Genomic DNA, 23,642 nt, shown 5'->3' with positions numbered 1-23,642 from the left:
ACAGTGCCATAAGATGAATTTAAACAAAGCCATGCCAATAAGTCACACGGATGATAAAATTTCCGAAATGTTCATTTCTGGTTTGAGTCAAAGCACGAGGATGACGTTTTTTAAGTCTTAGTTCTCAAACAGGAAATGTTACTAAATCATTAGAATATTGAAGAAGGATTGAAGAGCAGATATTTCAGTATTTCTAAGTTAAAGGCTTCCAGACTTTTTCTTGCTAAGACCCTAAAGTAAGCTAGGCTTCCCAGAGGCCTAAACAGAACAATAATGTCCACTGCTGTGGCTCATCAGAGCCCTTGGTAGCTGGCTTGATCTGGGTCTGGTCTGTTATCCCAGCCTGAAGATGGGCAGGGAGAGTTTTTACCTTCTCAGTCCCAGTTAGTTTTTATTTTTGCAGATATTTTCTTCCATTTTTTATGCCTAAGTTTTTGTTTCTTTTCATCTACATTATTGCAATATTACATATCCAATTGTGGATTCAATTTTTCTACTTAATATAATTTGACTATGATTTTTATGTAGTTACCTAGTCTTTAATGCTTATCATTTGAATGGCTAAATAATAGACCATCTTATGAGTGTGCCAAAGATCACTTAACAGAGGCAAATGGGTTGTTACCAATTTTTAATTATAAATTCCTCATTTTTACTATAATTTGTATTTTGATAAACATTTTCATGAGTATAGCTTCATGCAAGCTAATTACTGGGCCCAAGATTATGAGTATTTTTGAGGCTTTAGATATTTATTTGCCAAACTTCTATCCCAAAGGTTGTATCTATTTATACTGGTTCAAGTAATCTATGAAAATGGTCATTTTGTGGTACCCACCTAAACACAGGGAACAATTTTCTCTTAGCTGTTTTTAATTGTTAATTCTAAGGCCTTAAAGTGGTAGTTCCTTGTTATTTTAACTTGCATTTTTTTAGTTATTAGTAAGATGAAAGTTTTCCCATATTTACTAATTCTAGTTCATTCTTATGACCTATTTAAAAAATTTTTGCAATTATATATTAGGAAGCTACGGTATTTCTCATCAAATCATCTTAGCTCTGTATGTTATAAAAATATAATATTTGTAAAAAATACTGATTCTTTGTCATGTCAGCAGCAATATTTTCTTCCCATGATGTAGTAGAAATATTTGTACTTTAGAACAAGTATTTGTGAGGTTATTCTCTCACTTTTTTGAAATTCTCCTTAATTAACCTTGCAACTTAAAATTGGCCACCAGAAATCTAAATCATCAGGTTTCACTAATCTCCTATTGATGGAAACTAGTTTGTTGTGATTGGTTGTCATATCTGACACCAATAATATGTTACCAATTATAAAATACCAGCTTTGGAAAATTATCTCCGTTAAAAATAAATTCTTGCAAATTCAAAATTATCCTATAAAACTGTTACATTCCAGTATTCACTCTTCAGAGCAATGAGTGTAGTTAAAGCTAATGTGCTTTACAATTCATGCAGGCAATAAAATCCCAGTCATCAGTACTGATAGATGTGGCAACTAGAAAATGCTATCGTGTTTTTCTGTGTGAGATTTCTGTTTTGTATGTATCTTAGATGAATAAGGAAAAAACTGCTGAGTTAAAGCATAGTGTACACAAAGACTGGATCAATGAGTGACTCAAGGAAGGAATGCTTAATGCAGAAACCACTGCTGCAATTTCAAATACCCGTTTTGATTCTGTTCCATCAGATCTGCTTTCTTTTAGGTCTGGTGTGATTTCTTTCCCACAATGCCCTTTCAGCCACAGTTAATTCGGATAGTTATCTTAGTGATTTCTGTGAAGTCTAGAAGTCTGCAACGCTGTGGTTGTCACAGCAATTTACGATTTCAGTTTACCATCTCCCCGGCCCCTCCACTCCTGCATTCCTATCACTGCTAACTGAAAGGAGAAAGTTCAAGAACTCAAAATGTCTCAGAATACCTTCTCTTCCTCTTTTAATGACTTTTCCTTGATTCACTTAATAATCGATGGTGTACAAGAGAGCCTTGGCTCAAAATCCACTTTGGAGAGCCACATGGCCTAATGAAGGTGACAGTAACCTGTGAAAGAGTTGTTTTTCTTTTGTGCGTGGCCTCAATATTGCTTTTATTTAATGTCAAACTTCAGAGCTACACTGCTCAATGCTGCTGATATTCTGTTTATAGAAGGGATGACAACCTTGCAAACCAGGGATCACTGAAAGCATGATAGAAAAAAATAAAAGGTTTGTCCAGCTGGGGTAGGCAGGTGGGTGGTGGCGCTTCTCAATCTATATCCAGGGCTGTATGGGATGCCAGGGCTAATCCTGGGCTACCCTTCTCAACTTCAGTATTTTAGTACAGATGAGACAAGCTTACAATGAACATTCAGGGAGATCTTGAAAGAGAAAGGATGAAGGAAAGATATCACAAAGACACAAAATAAGCAGTCTTATGTCTGTAAGAGATGCATTGGGGAAAGTCTGGTCATCTTTTTTCCTCCAGGTTTACTGTATAAATAAAATGAATACAAATTATGTATATTCAGGGTGTACAAGTGATAATTTGATGTACACATACATTATGACATGATTACCACAATCAAATTAATTAGCACACCCATCGCTATGCATAGTTATTGTGTGTGTGTGTGGGGGAAGAACACTTAAGATCTACTCTAGCAAATTTCTAGTAAACAATACAGGATTATCAACGATAGTCACCATGCTGTACATTAGATCCCCAGAACGTATTCATCTTATAACTCATTGCTTTTAAAAGTTAATTAAGTAAACACAAGTTTCACTTACATTATTTTTCTTTAAATTCATAAATCTGTTTGAAGTAATAGTATCATAAGTGTGAGTCCAGAATAATGATAATCTTTATTTTAAATAAATTAAAAATATAGCCAAGTACAGAATCAAGAACGGTTAACATTTGCTCATATTTACTTTTCTTTCTAATCGAAGGAACAAAATGTTACCATATAGTTGAAATCTCCTTTCCTCCCATTTCCAGCCTTTTGTCCCTCCTTCTTCCCAGAGGTGACTACCATGACTTCATGTGTTTGTACATTAGCACTCTATTTTTGGTATAACATTAAATTTTTAAAATCTATCCATGTCAAAATGCATTATCTTACATATACAATATATATAATCTTTTTTTTCTTTTTTCTTTTTTTTTTTTTTTTTGAGATGGAGTCTCACTCTGTTGCCTCGGCTAGAGTGAGTGCCGTGGCATCAGCCTAGCTCACAGCAACCTCAAACTCCTGGGCTCAAGCGATCCTTCTGCCTCAGCCTCCCAAGTAGCTGAGACTACAGGCATGCACCACCATGCCCGGCTAATTTTTTCTATATATATTTTTAGCTGTCCAAATCATTTCTTTCTATTTTTTAGTAGAGACAGGGGTCTCACTCTTGCTCAGGCTGGTCTCAAACTCCTGACCTCGAGCAATCCTCCCGCCTCGGCCTCCCAGAGTGCTAGGATTACGGGCGTGAGCCACCGCGCCCGGCCAATATATATAATCTTGTTCATTCTTTTTAGCCTCTATCTAGTATTCAGTTATAATGAATAGCACATTTAATTTATATATCCCTCTTTGATATATATTTTGAGTTTCAAGTTTTTGTTATTATGAGAAGTGCTCAATTAAATATCCTTGGATATGTTTCCTTGTACTCACATATAAAATATAATTCCAGACTATATACATGAAGTAGAATTATGAGGTTGTAAGGTGGATATATTTTCAAATTTACTCAATATAAACAAATTTAATTGCATAGGAATTATATCAATGACATTTTCTCCAGAAATGACAATAAATTCCTATTTCCCCATATTTTGGCCAATAATATTCAATATTATCATATGTTAAAATCTTTGTCACTCTGAGGCATATTCTATTGCTTTAATGTGCATTTGCTTACTTACTAGTGCAGCTGGTTATCTTCTTACACATTTATTCACTATTCACTTTTTTCTTTTGAAAATTGTTCTCTTCCAATGATCTTCCTAGGGAAAAAGATTTACCTTTTGCACTTAGCAGGAAACTGAGGCTCAGAGAGGCCAAGTGACTTGCCCAAACTCATAGAACTACTGAGAATCCAAGTGAGATTTCAACCTTGGTATCCCAACTCAAACCGTTTCTCTTTTCCCAACACTCATACTTCTCAAACCACTGATCGATACATTTTAACCCCTTTTATCTCAGGGACCTTGACCTTCTGATCTGGGAAGATTATCTAAACAGATACCTCTTGAAGAAAGTGAAGCAGAGTTTTCCTACAAAGTTCAGTTTGAGGTTCTAGCAAGAAGCCCTGTCCCAAAGTATCTGGAATCCCTTGGAGATTTGAAGGTTTTCTGGTCAAAATCCTTACAACAACCATTTTTTTTTTTATTTCATCTTATTATGGGGGATACAGAATTTGAGGTTACATACGTTGCCCATGTACCACCTGTCTCCCCAAGTCAAAGCTCCAGGCGTGTCCGTTCCCCAGACAGTGCGTGTTAGACCCATCATGTAGGTATATATCCCTCCCCTCCCCTCCCCTCCCCCCCTTCCCGAGTCAGCACCTTCAAGCGTGACCATTCCCCAAACGGTGAGCAATGCACTCATTATGTGGGCATACACCCATCCCCTCCCCCCTCCCCCCACCTCAGTCTGATATACGATTGGTATCGTTCCCAGATGTGTATTTAGGTGATGATCAGGGAAACCAATTTTCTGGTGAGTACATGTGATGCTTGTTTTCCATTCTTGGGATACTTCACTTAATATAATGGGCTCCAACTCTCTCCAGGAGAACCATAGAGATGTCGTATCTTCATAATTTCTTACAGCTGAGTAATATTCCATGGTATACATATATCACAGCTAACTAATCCAATCATGTATTGATGGGCATTTGGGTTGTTTCCACATCTTTGCAATTGTGAATTGTGCTGCTATAAACATTCGAGTACTGCAGGGAGTTAGCTACGCTCCCTGCAAAGAGGTTTTTTCCTCCGATCTGGTCTCTCAGGCAGGGGTCATCGCAAAGGATGAAAAATATAGTAGGAAACAGAAATAAAAATTTAAAGTAATGGCAATAATAATACACAGAGCCAAAGATATAGTTTATAAAGTAAAAGTTTATGAAAATAGATAAAGGAGGGTATCCGGATGGAAATATTTTACCCGCATCAAATATCTCCCCGACTGAAACTCCACACAGGTATTATATAGGGTACATACAGGCTTCCCCGTTGCCAAGGGCAACGGGATTTGCATACTAACAGGCAGTTTGCTTTAGGGTCAAAGTCTCCTAAAAGTCTACTACAGATCCTTTAACTAACTCTAACTAGGGGAACAATGGGTTATAAAATCTTCTTGGGGCAAACTTCTAAGTTTTATGATAAGGCTATTACTTTAGCAACAAACAGAGACATCTTGGCTCTGGTGATTGTGTTCTTGGAGACAGAGATGATCCCAGAGGTCAACATGGGCTGTGCTTTGTGTTAATTACTTTAACCGCATGGTTCCATCTGGGCCCGGCTTGGGCAATAGCATATCTATCTGATTAGCTCTCATCTCCGGGGGTCCACCTGTCAGCAGCACCAGCAACCTTTGGTCCTAAGGGAGGCCTGCCTTGTCTTTCAAAACAGGTGAGAACCAAAGGCCCAGTTTACAGCTGTCTCCTTGAGATGCAGCTTCTACTGACCAGCAAGACGCCCTCCTGAGACGAGGCAGCTCTTGAACTAACACATTTATCTTTTCCTTAAGGCAAAGCCTTATTTGACTTCTGAAATCAAATCTTGTCTCCAGAAATACAGGGGGCATTTCTATAATTCAGTATTCTTAGGCTCAACAGGGTACATGTGTCTTTGCTATAGAATGACCTTTTTTCCTTTGGGTATATGCCCAATAATGGGATTGCTGGATCAAATGGCAGGTCTACTTGAATCTGTTTAAGATACCTCCATAATGCTTTCCACAGGGGTTGCACTAGTTTGCAGTCCCACCAGCAGTGTATGAGTGTTCCTGTCTCTCCACATCCACTCCAACATGTGTTGTTTTGGGATTTTTTGATAAAGGCCATTCTCACTGGGGTTAAGTGATATCTCATTGTGGTTTTGATTTGCATTTCCCTGATGATTAGGGATGTTGAGCATTTTTTCATATGTTTGTTAGCCATTCTTATATCTTCTTTTGAGAAATTTCTATTCATGTCATTTGCCCACTTTTTGATAGGGTTGTTTGATTTTTTCTTGCTGATTTTCCTGAATTCTAAATAGATTCTTGTTATCAGTCCTTTATCTGATGTGTAGTATGCAAAAATTTTTTCCCATTGTCTGTTTATTCTCGTGACTGTTTCTTTGGCTGTGCAGAAGCTTTTTAATTTAATCATGTCCCATTCATTTATTTTTGTTGTTGCTGTGATTGCCTTAGGGGTCTTTGTCATAAATTCTTTGCCTAGGCCAATGTCTGTAAGAGTCTTTCCTACATTTTCTTCTAGAATTCTAATCATTTCACACCTAAGGTTTAAGTCTGTTATCCACCGTGATTTGATTTTTGTGAGAGGTGAAAGCTGTGGGTCCTGTTTCAGTCTTCTACATGTGGCTAACCAATTCTCCCAGCACCATTACAACAACTTTTTTTAAAACTTATTTTTATTTACAGACAGGGTCTCGCTCTTTCACCCAGGCTGGAGTGCAGTGGTAGATTGTAGGTCCCTGTAAACTCAAACTCCCGGGCTGAAGCGATACTCTCACCTCCGCCTCCCAAAGTGCTAGGATTACAGCTGTGAGCCACTGTGCCCAGCCACAACAGCCCTTTGAAGTATGCACAACTATGGTCATCATTTTACACATAAGGGTTAAAAAAAAACTTGCCTACTGTAATAAGACCAGGAAGAGAGAAAGCAAGAAAAGTATTTAAAGTTCTGAGTTAGAAGAAGATCAACCAGACTGGTGCAGAAAAAAATTTGCGGAGGAGGTGAAGTCAAGTGTTGAAAGACAGTTTTCTTCCTTCCCGACTTTCCCCCAGATTCAGCCTTGTAGAATCACAGGGCAGCATAGCTGCAAGGGATCTTTCAGAACATCCTTCTGAACCTTTTATTATTCTTCAGCAAAGAAACTGAGTCATCTAACTTGACTTACAGGAATCAAGTAACAGCAGGAACACGCTGGCAGAAACTCCAGGCAGGACTGATATATGGGGATCTAAGCAGAATATGCACATTTCAAAACATGAAGAAGCTTTCTTTACCTTATGGTCTTTTTAGTTGAACTTTCTGTAACAAGGACTCTCAGTTAACAAGGAGAACAACCAACTTCAAATCTAAACAAAGCAGAGACAGTGGTCTAAAGAGTCTTTGAATGTGTATGTTTATAGATCCAGAATTCTCTTCTGCATAGAGTTGCATATGCTGCTGCCTTAGTCTTTTTGGTTTCCCAGCAATAAGAATCTACTTCATTCATTCTTCCAATCCTGATACCTCCCTTATCAGGAGGCTGATTTCTCTCCACCCCACCTCATCAGTGGACATACTCCGCCTGTTCCCTTCCCTGGAGCTATGTCCACTGCAAGGAGGAGCGTTTCATGTAGGAGGAGGGTAAGAAGGATGAAGGGAAGAAAGCCCTTTCCATCTGATTCTGGTGACTTGTGAAAAGACAAAGAACAAAGAAGAAAGGAAAAGTAAAGCAAATCTGTGGTGAGAGGGGCGCTCCACCCTCCTCTGGCCAACGTCATGGAAAGGGGAGGCAGGAGAGAGGGGCATCAAGGGGAGGGGCCACTGCCCACTTTCCACCTGGAAGTGCAGGAGAGGTCATCTCACAGGTGGTCCCCACCACCTGCTGAGATGGGTCGCAGTGGGCCTGAGTCTGGCCCTCCCAAGCCAGTCTCAGTTTCTATACAGAATGGATGGGATCCCAGAACCTGTCCAATGTCCTCAAAGGGTGTTTAGAATTAAGGGAGCATTTGGCTAGACATTTGCTGGAGGAGATCACCATTGTTAGGACAAAGAGACTCTGTAGCTGAGGAATACACCTCTAGCATAGGAGACATAGCCACATTTTAGGGGCCCACAGAAAGAGCAAGGGCTAAGGAAGGAATGGGTCAGTAGACAGAGCTCACTAGATGAGCTAAATCATGAGAGAACAGACCTCAAGCTATGCTAGCTGCCTGCTTCAGCAATGCATGTCAGAAGAATGCTGAATTGATGTAAGGCCTTGAAATTCCCAGATGCCATGTTGGGGAAGAGCAGTGAGGGGGAGCTAATCAAAAATATTAAATCATCCATAGCATATGAGTCATCTGACCTGCTCTAAATCATTGGATGGTACTGCATTTACTGACTATGTCTTACAGTTTTCTTACTACCCAGGAGAGCTGTAAGGAAAATCAGACTTATTTTTTAGATGAAAAGCACCTATGTTTTCTATGATTATCCAATTGTAATGTGGTAATTTTTCAATGCAATGATATCAGCTTAAGTAGAAAGGGAAAGAATTGAAGTAGTACCAGTGAGAGCCTGGATATTGCTCTTGAAGCCATCAGAAATCCAGGCATCTAGTGTGTCTGTCTCTTTCTTTCTCTCTCCAGCTCCATTTGCACATGGCCTTACGTGTGGTCAGCAGAGAAGAGTATTTTTCAATTTCAATCCCAACCCTAAATTCATTGGGAATAGAAAACAAATATGGCTGCTGGGAGGGCATTCCCTAGGGGTGGCAGCATGGTTATGAAAAAACTGAGGTCACTGTCATGGTTGTCTGCAAGTCTTTGTTTTTTTGTTTTATCTTCCAGTTATTTAATTGGGTTGTTTATAAAAATTTAGAATACCAGTCTGTGAGGATAAACTCCATTCGTTAGAGTAAACATAGATCACAGGTAGCCCTGGAGCTGAGGAATAGCCTTGACTTTTGGTAGAGTTTGGAAGTCCACAGCTTTCTGATCCACTTTGCGCTGTTCTGTAATCTTGTATTTCTCTTTTTCTGTGTCGAAGATCTCACCTCCTGGTATCTGGGCTCCCTCAGCTGCTGCTGCTTGAAGGAAGCATCAGTGATGAGGCTTAGGGATTTTCACATTGCTGACATCAATTTTTGTGGAGGTGGCAATGACACATTTCTGGTGCATCCTTCGCAGAGGAACTCCATTAAGGGACAGAGGTCCAGTCACAAGCAACAAGCCACTGCTGAGTTGCCTCTGTGATGCCTGGTGAGGATGGTCCCGGGAATGATGCTAGCTCACAGTTTTCTCACGTGTTGACTTTTTGCCATGGCTCAACAGCTTTCGAGGCACATCTTCCGTTGGATAACATCTAGGCATTTTGCAAAGTTTAACCATCCAAGTACCACCATTATTGTCACCACCAACTGGCTTTGTAACAGTGGCAAAGACCTTCACCTTTTTCCTTTCAACCTTGGATTTTAGCCACTGAGTATTTCCTCTTGTACCTGGCCTTTCTAGAATACATAGCAGATCGGAATATCTGCTGATTCCTCTGAAGAGAACAGGATTTCAGCTGCAGTGGGGCTTCCCCTTCATGAGCTTTTTAGCCTTGAGGTTTCTGCTTTTTACTTTGCCACTGGCATCAGCCTTCTTGGCTTCCGGTTTCTTCTCGTTAGTATCCGGCTTCTCAACCTTTTCACCCGCCATCTTGCAAGATGGGAAAGGCTGTCTGCAAGTCTTTTACTTTTTAACTTTACATTAACATTTTATCATATTATAAACTATTTCATGTAAGTATTTTATATGGGTGTATAATAGTCCATTCTCCTCTTGTTGGCAGTTTAGTTTTTTATCTCGATGCTTTTCCAATATTATATAAATAATACTAATACTATGTCGAACATGCTTAGACTTAAAATTTTTGTGCCCATATGTGATTATGTCTTTAGGACAGTTTCATAGACATAGAATTACTGATTCCTAAGGATCTGGAATTTCTAACTGTGTCCAATAGTGAAAATTCTTAAACTCATCCTGTTTGTAAAATATCCCTTATAAATATAGTCATTCTTGAAACAAAGCTATCCCAAATATTCCCTCTCTTGCACACACTGTGAGATGATTACATTAGGATTTATAATTTAGTGCAAATGTATGTAGTTTTAGATTTTTAATTTGGTAATATTTCAAATTTGTGGTTGTGTTTTGGTCACATAGAGATCTTTCAAGTATTACAAATATCAAAAGCTGAAGCTGTTAGTTCACATACTTTTTAAACCTTAGAGTAAATTCTTTTCATTTCTAGCCTTTGCTATAAATAGCTGCAAACATGATGCCACATTAGTCAAGTCTGTGAAGATGCTTAGCTTTGGAGAAAGCACCTCCTGGAGTAAGCAAATCCCATTTAAAAATGGAGTTTACAGCACCTAAGAGAATAAAAGATTCACACATTTGAAAATATACATACTTCAAGCAGGATCTGTCACAAGGCATATACAACCCCAAAGGAGCACTCAGCGTGTTAAGGAGGGAGGGAGCACTGGCATCAATAGATTGTATGCTAAGGTATCACTTAACTATTAATAACAATATTGTAACCCTTGCTTACACTTTCTCTCCCCAACTAGATGGGTGTCCTGCCTTGTTTATCTTACTTATCCTTGCACCTAGAGTGAGAATTCAATGTGTGTTGTTGAATTGATTGGTAGAGTGATGGATGGATCTATGAAGGCATGGTAGTCATTCATGATGACCTGGCAGTGCTCCACAAGGAGCTGGGTGGCCATCGGCTTGCTCAGGTTCTGATGTAGAGAGGAAACCTTGAGGAGAAAGAGAGGTGAGTGCCAAATCCTCCAAACCACCCCTTCAACCCTTGATCTCCTTGGGAGGAATCATCTATGCTATAATAGGACAGGTGGAAATGAAATTTCTCCACGTCCTCTGTATATGCATCATCTTGCACAGATTTACATTTTGTATTTGTTTATTTATTGAAATGGTGAAGAGGCTCGGGATTCAGCAGTGCAACGTTTAATCTGTAAGGCTCTAAGCTTCATCTGTGAAACAGGGATGATAATAGCACTGACCTCACAGTGATCAGAGAATTGAAGGAGAGAAACACATGAAGGGCTCGGCTTTGTGCCAGGCCCGCAGAGCCACCAGCCAGCATCAGCCATCCTGATGTCGAGAATCTGGTTCTTGCTCTGCCACTTTTTACACAATCAAAGTTTATAAAATATTTGCAGCTTTTTTCAGGTTAGAATCCCATGCTGACTCAACTGAGGGAGGCTGACCAAAAATGGAAATGCCATTTGATGAATATGCTTTTTGTCTAAAATTCATGAAATACCGAAAGATATTTCTAAAATATCTAAGATTACTTTGTGATTAGATTCAGTAATTCACTCAAGGTAGAATGAAAACTTCTGGAAAAATAAAGTACTCAGGGAGTATTTCCTGACTCCAGATCTTTCCAAGAATACTGCCAACCTTGCCATTTTGTTCACACATATACTCCCTGATACTGTCATTTGCTTGGACACATATAATCTATCCTATTTTTTTAAATAAAAAGGTAAACCTCTACTGCCACATATTTTAAGCAATAACTTATTGGATATTTCATGTAATATTAATATCAATTTCCTCCTTAATTAAGTATAAATCCCGGATCCTTAGGCCCATAGAGATGGCTACTCTCTCTCCTGTTCGTGGCACCTCATGGAAAATTTTCTAAGGGCAAGGTAAGAAATTCAACACGGTTGTTCAAAGTTTTCCTGATCTTTACTATCCTTTGATACCATGGGCTGGTATTGAGGATGAGCCAAGCTCTTTGGATTCAAAACACAACCCCAGCTATTGATTTTAATAGAGAACTATCTCCTTATTGTTACAAGTGTCAGGGTCTGTGGGAACACAGGTCTGATAACAGTGTTTGCTGGAATTATGAGGGGCGTAACCTGAGTCACAAAGAATTTCAGACCACTTTTGGATGTGCTGAATGCATAAAGCATAGAACAATAAGCACTCCTGCCTGTGCAGACAACATGACTCATTGTCACACAACAGTAATTATTTTAACAGAGCCTGGCCTTGTTGTCTATTTATAGTACTATTAGAAATAAGAGTTAAAGCTCAATGTTTCCAAAGCAAAAGCTATGATTTTTGGAAAATGACTTTTACCATTTTATTTGAGAATACAACTCATCACTTCACTAAGGGTACATTATATAAGTTCCAAAAGTATCTAATAAGAAACTACATTAATTAAATTTTATCTGCCTGAGAGTACTTTATCAGAGACTTTCTTTAATGGTATGAAAGAGATTTGTTAACCCTGATTTTGAACTTTTTTCAAAATAAAAAATCAGAGGCTGGGTGCTGTGGCTCACGCATGTAACCCTGGCACTCTGGGAGGCAGAGGCGGGCGGATCATTTGACCTCAGGAGTTCAAGACCAGCCTGAGTAAGAGCGAGACCCCATCTCTACTAAAAAAATAAGAAAGAAATTATCTGAACAACTAAAAATATGTAGAAAAAATTAGCCTGGCATGGTGGCGCATGCCTGTAGCCCCAGCTACTCGGGAGGCTGAGGCAGGAGAATTGCTTGAACCCGGGAGTTTGAGGTTGCTGTGAGCTAGGCTGACGCCAGGGCACTCTAGCCCAGGCAACAGAGTGAGACTCTGTCTCAAAAAAATAATAATGAAATAAAATAAAAATCAGAGTCTGGGACAGGGTTTCTTAGTCAAGTTACCTGTAGACTCCCTTTTAAAATGTTTAAATTGTTATATTTAATGCATATAAAGTGTTGTATAAAACTTATAAGCAAGTTATGAAATATACATTTTTAAAAAATGAACTCACCCCCTAGCTTACAAAATAGGACATAGCTACATACGATGAAACCACCGTGGGCTCCCCTCTGTCTACCTCATTCCCCTGAAGAATCCATTAGCCAGTTTTCAGCTTAGCTTTCCATTGGGTTTTCAAAAATACTTTGAATACATGTGAACCCATCCTTAAACAACATATTGTTCACATTTACTTTATAAAAATTGTTTTATACATTGTGTAATAATCTACAGTTTGCTTTTTAAACACAATTTTGTTGCTATGAGTCATCTCTTGTTTCTTGTGGCTATAGCTCATTTGTTTCAACTGCTCTATAATCTTCCATTGTGTGAATATACTTCAATATATTGAGCTAGTCTTCTGCCTATGTACATTTTTATTATTTCCAGGTTTTTTTGTGCTATTACGATGCTGCTGTGAACATTCTTTAACAATTCAAGATATCTTTCTGGTATATCATCATCAGTATTTTAGATTTTAGCCATTTCAATAGGTGTGTGGTAGTATCTCATTTTTTTTAATTTGCAATTCCCAGTTGACATGCGATTGGGCGTATTTTCACAACATCTTCTCATATGTTTATTTGCCATCTGTGTATCTTCTTTAGTGATATATCTTCAGATGTTTTGCCTATTTTTTAACTGGGTGTTTGTTTTCCTATTGTTGAATTTTAAGAGTTCTTCTTATATTTTAGAACCAAGTTTCTTGTCAAATATGTGTTTTGCAAATTTTTTTCCCTAGTCTGTAGTTTGTCTTTTCATTCCCTCAGCAGTGCCTTTCACAGAGCAGACGTTTCTAATTTTAATGAAGTCCAATTTATCAATTTTTTTCTTTCATGGATTATGCTTTTGGTGGTGTATCTAAAAACTCATTGCTAAACCTGACTGAGGTCACCTATTATCTCCTATGTTACCTTTCAGAGGTTTTATAGTTTTGCGTTTTACATTAGGTCTATGATTCACTTTAAGTTAATTTTTGTGAAAGGGATAAATAAGGTCTATGTCTAGATTCATTTTCTTGCACATGGATGTTCAGTTGTTCAAGCACCACATGTTGAAAAAACTGGTTCTACCTTCACTGAATTGCTGTTGCTCCTTTGGCAAAGATGAGTTGATTATATTTGTATGGGTTTATTTTAGGGACTTTCTATTCTGTCCCATTGAACTATTTGTTTATTCTTTGGCCAGTATCACAGTGTCTTGATTAATGTAGCTTTATAATAAGTCTTGAAGTCAGGTAGTGTCAGTCCTCTGAGTTTTTTCTACTTCTTCAATATTTTATTGGCTTTTCTGGGTCTTTTGCCTCTTTATATAAACATTAGAGTCATTTTATCAATATCCACAAAATGACTTGCTGGGATTTTGATTTGGACTGCATTAAACCTACAGATCAAGTTGGAAAGGATTGATATCTTAATAATATTAAAACTTCCTATCCATGGACATGGAATAGCTCTCTATTTAGATCTTTGATTTTTTTAATCGTAGTGCTTATGATTAAAATTTTATTATAAATTCACTTTAATAGATATAGAACTATCTAGTTTATCTACTTTTTGACCGATATTTGATTGTTTTTGTCTTTCTAGGGATTTATTATTTTCATATAAATTGTCAAATTTATTGACATAATGTTGTTCATAACATTCCCTTATAATCCTTTTAATATGTGCAGAAAGTGTAGTGATAGTGATGGCCCCCTCTCATTCCTCATGTTGGATATTTGAGATCTCTTACCCCCACCCCTCTCTACTGATTAAACTATCTAGAGGTATATTAATTTTATTAATCTCCTCAATTCACCAGCTTTGTGTTGGATTTATTTTCAGTATTGTTTATCTGTCTTTTATTGCATTGATTTCTACTCTGATGCTTACTGGTTTTTTTCTTCTACTTACTGTGTATTTCATTAATCTTCCTTTTCTAGTTTAAGGAGAAAGCTCACGTCATGGTTTTGATCTTTTTCTTCTTTTCTAATACAGGTATTCAGTGCTATAAAGTTTCCTCCAATGTTTCTTTAGTAGCATCCCCCCAAACTTATTATATTATGTGTGTTTTCATGTTAATTCAGTTTAAAATACTTTCTAAGAGAATGAGGACCTCCAAAAATCTGCTCCTCCATACAAGCAGTGAGAATGCTATGGCAAAATTTGATAAAATTCAGAATTCTTGCAATTAACCAAAGGTTTGTTTGCAACAATCTGAGGAGTGTCTGTTCCAGGAAATCAGATGAATGTCAGTAAGAGCACTGACTTTTGTGGAGTCTTAATTTGACCTGTACTCACCCCTGGTAGCCTTGAAAACCAATAGCCTTGCAACCACAGTAACTGTATAAACCAGCAGGCTGGCAGCCACTGGAGGGGGCATAATGGGTTTGGATCTCCCCCAAATAGGTCAATATTTGACCTGGAGGCTGGAAAAGCTTCATTCTCAGAGATTGTCTTTATTTTACCCTACTCAGAGCATGCCCTGTGTAAACAATCCTATCACCAGAACATTTGTCAAAATTAATGAGTAGCAATTGTTTGAAATTACCACTGCCTGAGGCAGCGATGCTATTTGGGGCTAACATGAGGCTGAACAAAAATACTAAAAGGAAAAACTGAAGAGTGAGATATCCATAAAGGGCTTTGAAAAATTCCAACATATGCCTGGAATTCTAGAAGCTCACATGCATGATTGGGGCTATGTACATGCCCAGGAAAGAACTAATAAGGCTCTAATCTCATGTCAGGCTGACCTTGAGGCTCAGCATGAAAATCTGCTTTAGGAAGGCTAAAATTCAATTAAAGCAAAGTTGTAAACTATCTGCCAGGTCATTGAAGTCATGCCTCAACACATACATAGAGCCATTTGGCAAAGATTGGAAGAATTATTGGTTCAGGTTACTTAAGACAATCTCTGTCCAACCATTACCTGATCACTAAGCTAGCTACAGAGACATCAGTGGTTACACACAAAGAATATAGACTTTGTAGAATTATCCAGAAAAAACACTAAGCAAGCAAACAGCAATAGCAACAATGAACAGTCACAAAAAACAACCCCAAACTGGGGAAGGTGAAATCTGATTTCTAGAGCTGCTACATTTTATTATTTAAAATGTCCAGTTTTTAACAAAACAACATAAGAAATTCAAATAAGCATGAAAATATGGCTCATACACATGTGGAAATGTCCTTAGAAACTGTCCCTGATTTTACCCAGATGTTGGACTTACTAGACAAAGAGTTTAAATCAGCTATTATAAATATGTTCAAAAAAACAAATGGAAACCAAGTCTAAAGAATTAAAGATAATTATGAGAATGATTACCTATGAGAATGTTTCACCAAATATAGAATATCTATAGGTAGAAATTGTAAAAGGCAATAATTAGAAATTCTATAGTAGAAGATATAACTGAAATTAAAATTCACTAGAAGGGCTTAACAGCAGATTGAATTAGCATAAGAAACAGTAAGTGAAATTGAAGATACAAAAAGAGAAAAAAGAACAGAGCCTCTGAGACCTGTAGGACATCATCAATTTCACTAACATATACCTAAAGGGAGTCACAGGAGAGGAAAGACAAAGGAATAGAAAGAATAAAGAAATAATGGCTTAAAACTATCCCAAAGAAATTAAAAACATTAATCTATACATCAGTAAACTTCATGTAAGATAAAAACAAAGAGATTTTCACATCAATACATTGTAGTCAAACTTTTAAAAAAGAGAATGTGAATGCAACAAGAGAAAAATGTACCAGGGATTTACAGTAACATTAACAGCTGACTTCTCATCAGGAACTGTGGAGGCCAGATGGCCACAGGATGACATAGCCAAAGTTCTGGAGGGGAAAAAAGGAATTCACCAAGAATTTTATATGCAGCAAAACTACCCTTCAAATGCTAAGGAGAAATTCAGACTCTTCCAGATAAGCAAAAACTAAGAGAAATTGCCACTAGCAGATATGCCCTACTAAAAACACTAAAGGGAGGCATTCAGGTAGACAAGAAAGGACACTAGACAGTAACTTGAATCTACACAAGGAAATAAAGGCAACTGTATAGGTAAATATAAAAGACAGCATAATATATTTTTTATTGAAATATGATTCACATACCAAAAAATTAATCCTTTTAAACCATACAATTCAGTGGTTTTTAGTATTTTTAGAGAGTTGTGCAGCCATCACCACTGTCTCATTTTAGAACATTTTCATCACTCTTATAAGAAATAAGAAAGCATAGCAACCTCTTCATCCCTTCTACTTCCATCCCCTGGCAACCAATAATCTACTTTCTATCTCTATGGACATTTGGTATAAATGGAATCATAAAATATACACCTTGTGGACAGAGTTCTACTTAGGATAATGTTTTTAGGGTTCATCCACATCGTAGCATATATCATATCAGTACTTCATTTCTTTATATAGCTGAATAATATTCCATTGAATGGAGATACCACATTTTATCCATTTATTAGTCAATGAACACTTGGATTATTTCTATTGTTTGGCTATTATGAATAATGCTACGATGAACATTCATGTACAAGTTTTTGTGTGTGGACATGTTTGCAACTCTCTTGAGTACACCTAGAAATAAAATTGCTAGGTCATATGGTAACTTTATGGTTAACTCTTTGAGGAACTGACAAATTATTTTTCAAATGGCTGCACCATTTCACAATCCCACCAGCAGTGTATGTGGGTTCCCTTTCTGCACATTCCTTTTAACACTTGTTATTGTCTATGATTTTAGCCATCCACGTGAGTATAAGGTTTTATCTCATTGTGGTCTTTATTTGTATTTTCCTAATGACTAATGATGTTTGAATATCTTTTGATGTGATTATTGGCCATTTGTATATCTTCTTTGGAAAAATTTCTGTTCAGACGCTTTGTTCATTTTTAAATTGAGTTATTTGCCTTTTTATTGCCAAGTTGTAAGTCATTTATATATTCTGGTTACTGAGGCCCTTATCAGATATATGATTTGCAAATAATTTTTCCATTCAGTGCATTGTTTTTCACCTTGATGATGTCCTTTGATGCACAAAAGTTTTTAATTTTGATGAAGTCCAAATTATTTCTTTCAATTTTGAAATTGAAACCTTTTCCACATTCTGAATTAGTTTCAGTAGCAAAAAAGTAATATATTTGTTGAATTAAAAAAAGAACAGATAAGAGTTTTCAGCCCTCACATCTTTTAAAAAGTATTCTTTTTTATGCTGATTGATTTGTTAAGATTTTTAATAGTGTTTTTGAATTAATTTTGGTAATTTTTTTCCAGAACATTTTTCATTGTAAAGGTTTTACTTTTAATCATTGTATAAACACCTGAAACTAGAGTGGCTTCTTTGTGAAATTAATCATTCCATATTTATTAATTTTACTATTCAGGTTTTCTAAGCAGTGTTTGCTGCCTTGTTCCATCAGACACTGTTATTGATGTCTTGAATTTCCATTAAGCATCCTGTAAATAACATATATTTGAATTTTGATTTTAAAAACAATCTGAAATCTTTTCATTGCACCTTACCCTTCATGACATAGCTGTTATATTTGACCTAACTTCAATCATTTTATTGCATGCTTCCTATTTTTTATGCTGACTAGTATTTTTCATACTAGTGCTTTCTGCTTCTTGATGTGTGGACTATATTTCATCTCATTTTATTTTCTATATGTATTTTGCTTTACTTCTCAGCAAGGTTTTATACTTTTGCTTACTATCACCTTGAAATTCTTGCTTCCTTCAGCATCCATGAAGCCACATTTCTCCCGGTGTTTTGCCTTCCCTTGGGCACTTTCTTCTCAATTATGATAGTTGGCTCCTCCCCCATCCCCTTTCCTTACATGTTAGTGTTCTTCAGAGATCGTTTTTTCTTTGTAACCCACTTTTCCTGGGTGATTTCATTCACTTCCTTGCATTTAAGTATCATCCACATGCTAACAATTCCTAGTCCTTAGGTCTATCTTAGATCTCGCTCCTGAGCCCAAGCCCACAGATACCTGACTGACTACTAGGTATCTCTATTTGGATGTCCCACAGGCATTAAACACAGCATGCTCAAAATGAAACTCATCTCTTCTCCAGTAAACCTGTCCCTCTACCAGAATTTTCCCTCCAGAAAATGACAGAACTATACCCCTCAATCCTAACGCCAGAAAATCTGGGGACATCTTTAACTTTCCCCTTTCCTTCAGCCCCTATACCTCTAACCTGAATCTTTCCATACTCTTGATCCTTTGTTCTATGTAGCTATAGAATTCAATTTCCTCTCCTGCTCTATGCTCCTGCCCCAGTCTAAGTGACTTGACCATCAGCTCTTACATGGATTCTGCAAAAACTGCCTAATTGATCTTCTTCAATCTTTTTGCCTCCTGCAACCAGAGGAATCTTTCAAAATTCAAATCTGACTGTGGTACTCTTCCACTTATGACCCTTCAGTGGCTTTGCATTGCATCCAAATAAATGTTGTCAGGTCTCCTTGATCTTTCCCCTCAGCACTGCCTCCCCCCAAGCCACTCTCCAAGCCTCACCATGCTCTCCAGCCACACTGCATTTACTTCAGTTCCTGGAACGTGCTGTGTACCCTGTGGCAGACACTGTAAATTGTCCTGTTATCCATTCTTTCTAGTAATAGAACTCATCCCACTTTCATCCAGATTTAGTAGGATCCGTGCCTGCACAGCTGGGTATTACAATTCCCAGCCTCCCCTGCTGCCAAATGTGACCCTGTGACCAGGTTCTCACCAATGCAATGTGCGGAGGGGTGATATATGCAACTTTAACTTCACTTCCATAAAAGGAAATTGATTGCCTTTCGTTTCCTTTTTCCCCCTTCCCTCTGTCTGGAATGCGATGTGGAACTAGTGAACAATTTTTAACTATGTGGATGAGGAAATGCACTAGGGGGATGGCAAGGCTATAAAACAGAAGGAACTTGGGACCTTGCATGACCATGTAGCAGACAGTATATTCAGGTTGTCTATCATGGCAGTTTAGCCTGTGTATCAGCCAGGATAATCTGGGTTATGCTGCAGTAACAAACAACCCCCAAAGCTTAGTGGCTTAACACAATAAAGGTTTATTTTTCACTCCTGCTATACGTCCAACACAGATCAGCAGAGTGGCTCTACTTATGCAGTCACTCAAGGATCTAGCCTAATGGAGGGCTTCATCTAAATATGTGCTTTCATGAGCACACAGGAGAGAAAGGGAATTGGCAAACTGTGCGCTGTCTCCTAAAACTTACAGCTGGACGTCAGCCACATCATTCCACTCACAGTCCATTGCACAAAGCATGGTTAAGGATGTGTAATTCTATTGTGTTCCCAGAAGGAAAAGGAAACCAGTATATTTGCAACTAATCCTGATGACTATTTCAGCTTCTACATTAGTATATCTTAGCCCGTGTTCCCCCCAAAAGGGTAACTTTTGTCAGTTTTGCTAAAATGTTGATAGGATATTTTTCTTTATGTTTTAAAATATATATTTTTAAAAATTCACAAGACCATATATTCTCATTAATTTTTCCTGCAATCATTACCCTGGGTTCCTAGAATAACTATTTCCTTTGCATAATGACTCCCAAATATGTATGTAAATATCTGAACTCTCTCCAGAGATCCAATACTGGACTTCCAACTGTCCAGTACATGTCAAACTTAACAAGCTAAAAAAAAATTTGAATGTATTACTGCCCTTTCCCCCTTAAATCTCATTCTTCTACTGGGTTTATATTTATTTTTGTTTCCTTTTTTTTTTCTTCAGTCTCATAATAGTACCTGGCATGGGAAAGGAGCACTACATACTCATTGAATGAATGAATGCTGTCAAGATTTGACAACGGTTCTCAAATTTCTGATTCCACTCCCCTCCTTACCAGTCTGCGTCATGTCAGCACCGCAGCCTGCCAGATCTGCCTCTGAACTCTCTTGCACCTGACCTTTCCCTCTACCTGCCACACTTGGCTATTCAGGAGCTCGTTACCCATCACACAGACTATTATGATAGCTTTCTTACAGTTAACCCCATCGCCAAGTTTTCTATTCTCCTGTCCATTTTACACAACACTCCCCTTTGATGTCCTTGAAGCGTGTGACTCATTTTGTCCCTGTTCCACACTCCTGGGAGGAGCACGTATTATGTGGAAGCACCGTGCTACATTCTGAAGAGAAAACAGGAACAAGACCTGGTCTCCACACTTGAGCAGCTCACAGCCCAGTGGGAGAGACAGATGTGTCTAGAGATTCAGAGCAGAGCGAGCAATGACAAGATGGGAAGAGCACAGAGGTGGGGTGACGGGTGCTGACTCAGCCAAGGAGTCACCAAGAGGGGGCATTGGCCCCGTGCCCTAACTGACAATTAGACATTTTCCAGGGTCAGCATTAGACAGAAATAGGAACAATTCATCTTTTGAGTCAGGAGGAAAAAAGGAAAGAATAGGCATTGACATTAGTTTAGCAATGAGGGTCAGGGAAGGAAATTGATGGCGATTCAGTCTCAGGACTTCTGTTTTTTCTCTGGAGGATGTGTCACTATGCTGGGGAGTGTCTTCGTAAGACCCGGATGTGTTGCCAGCTGGTGGGGGTGGCTTTCTATTCCCCGTCCCTACTGGAAACCCTCAGCTGTGTCCATAGCATGTGATCTAATTCTACAAACAGGCACTGATGTATTAGGGGTAGTGTTTGGCCACATCAGGAAGCTGTTGTTCCTCTTTCCTCCTTGTACATTTCCACCCTGGAAACCACAGTTTGGCTTTCACTGTGCCATGCTTAGATACACGCTGTTCTCCAGGGGAGGGAGCCTGAAGTCAAATGAATTGCTGCGTGGATTTTGTACATTCATAGCAGACCCAATTGCTTGGAAGCCATAGCACTTTTTATTTACATAAGCCAGGCTTTTTTGAGAGACTAAATAGGAAGGTTTTTTGGTTTTCTTTTTTAAAGGGGAAGAGGATATTATTTTTGGAATTCCAAGAGCTTAACTTTGAGTATAGAACCAACGTCTGGAAAATCAAAAGCATATATTTTGCAAATAAGCCACGGAAAAGGAAAAGATGACAAAATAGTTTTTGCCAGATGGCATCACTCTCACTGCCCTGCCCCCCGCCTCCCCCACCCACACAATACCGTCAGAAGGAATATAGCAGTCTGGCCAGCAGGCAGGACAGTGAGGAGTTTTGTAATTTACTTAAAGTGCCTCTTTTGTGCAAGGCTCTTGGGGAATAAAAGAAAATTCCCTTTCAGAAAAGGATTGTATAATCTGGTGAGGGTGACAGACCCTCTCAACAGAAGCTTGAAGAGTGTCATTTGTCTTCTTCACATTGACCAAGATTTTGCTGATTCCTGGCTCTGTGCTTGGGCTTCCAGAGAGCATACAGCCTCTGATAGGATCTTCTGGAAATTTCCATGGAGCTTTCCCTGATGATTTTCCAGGAGGACTAGAAATGTAACTTTATACAATAGACAGGCTGTCGAGATCAACTAAATAAGCTTGCTAAACACCAGCAGAAATAGGGGAATGGACTAAGCAGAATTCCCTCTATCATTTGATAAATATATAGAAAAGGAAACTAGAAGCTTTAAGAAGAGAAGCCTAAGCCCTTCACAGTTCTCTAAGGCACATGCTAGAAAAGACTTTACAGCTAAATAACAATTATGAGGCAAATTAATTAATCTTTACATTAAGAAGCACAGTGCTCTTACTTTACACTAACAACTACAGAGGATTAACCTTGAAATCTCCTTGAAATAGGTCTAGAATTGCTTTATGGTAGAAAAAAATATCTGAAAGGCAGATTTTCTTCTCTCTCTCTCTCTCTCTCTCTCTCTTTTCAACTTTTTTTGTGGGTAGATTTGTGAGAAAAATGAAAGCCATGAAACTAGCTTTTTCTTTTCAAAAGATAACTCCCCCCTCCCCTTTTTTCAATACAGATCTTTCGTATTGCTCCAAAGGCTATGGGCATGCCAAGTGTCCTTTGAAAACTCCTTTTGATAGAAAGAAAGAAAAATAATCTAGACAGACGGGAGAACAACACAATTCCTTTAATCCTTAATAATCACTGGAACCGAGAGAAGAGCTTAGAGTATTGTTAAAATTCCCCCAAGGAAATGTCAAGCTCTCGCCAGAGAAGGCTTTTTTTAGTCAACACTTAGGACTCCAAGAAAAGGAGGAACATAAGCTATTTCAGTTGCTCGAAATTTGGTTAGTCAAACAGAGTCAATTCTGAACACGTGTGGAGTGGGCGCAGCCTGTGCCTACCCGGATCCTCCCCCTCCAGGTGTCGGCCCCTTCCCCAGAGCAGCCCTGGCTGAAGGGAATCTCCTGGCCTGAGAGGGTGTGCCCCCCAGGAACAGAGGGTGGGACAGCCAGCAGCCAATGACTGCCTGACACGGAGGTACAAAAGCATGGCCTCCCCCGCTAAGGGGAGACAAACTGAGGGCGGGTGTGGGTTGGGGGCTGCTGGTGCGGTCTGGCTGTAGGGGAACTTTATCCTTGCTTAGCTTTCTTCCTTTCAGGTCTTGCTTTCCTAATTCCCCCATCTCCCAAGAGCTATGCCCTCAACGAACCTCTTCTACAAAAATCCCTCTCTGGGCTCTGCTTCTAGGGAACCTAATGGAAGACAATGAAATGCACTACAATCTGAAGCGCTCTTACGCTACTTCTCTAATTCTCTCTCTCTCTCTCTCCATTTCCCCCACCCGCGCTTGCTTTCTCTCTGTCAAAACCTTTCCAAAAAAAAAACAAAACAAAACAAAAAAAACTTCATACACACTTATATTAGGTTTAAAGGGCTCTCATCTGGAGTATTTGCATTTTAACGTGACACAAATGTGGCTAGAACTAAGATTCGTTGTTGGTGGCTAAAGAATT

The 23,642-nt window shown here is 38.4% G+C and overlaps 1 pseudogene; it reads right to left on the bottom strand.

The window, feature by feature from the left end:
• Positions 1-8,801: 8,801 nt before the first annotated feature.
• Positions 8,802-9,626, bottom strand: LOC138395624 (large ribosomal subunit protein eL6 pseudogene; annotated as a pseudogene).
• Positions 9,627-23,642: the final 14,016 nt, after the last annotated feature.

The sequence above is a fragment of the Eulemur rufifrons genome, chromosome 15, assembly GCF_041146395.1.
Source record: "Eulemur rufifrons isolate Redbay chromosome 15, OSU_ERuf_1, whole genome shotgun sequence".
NCBI lineage: Eukaryota > Metazoa > Chordata > Mammalia > Primates > Lemuridae > Eulemur > Eulemur rufifrons.
The sequence above is the reverse complement of the archived record's forward strand: the minus strand, read 5'-3'. Positions and strand labels throughout refer to the sequence as shown.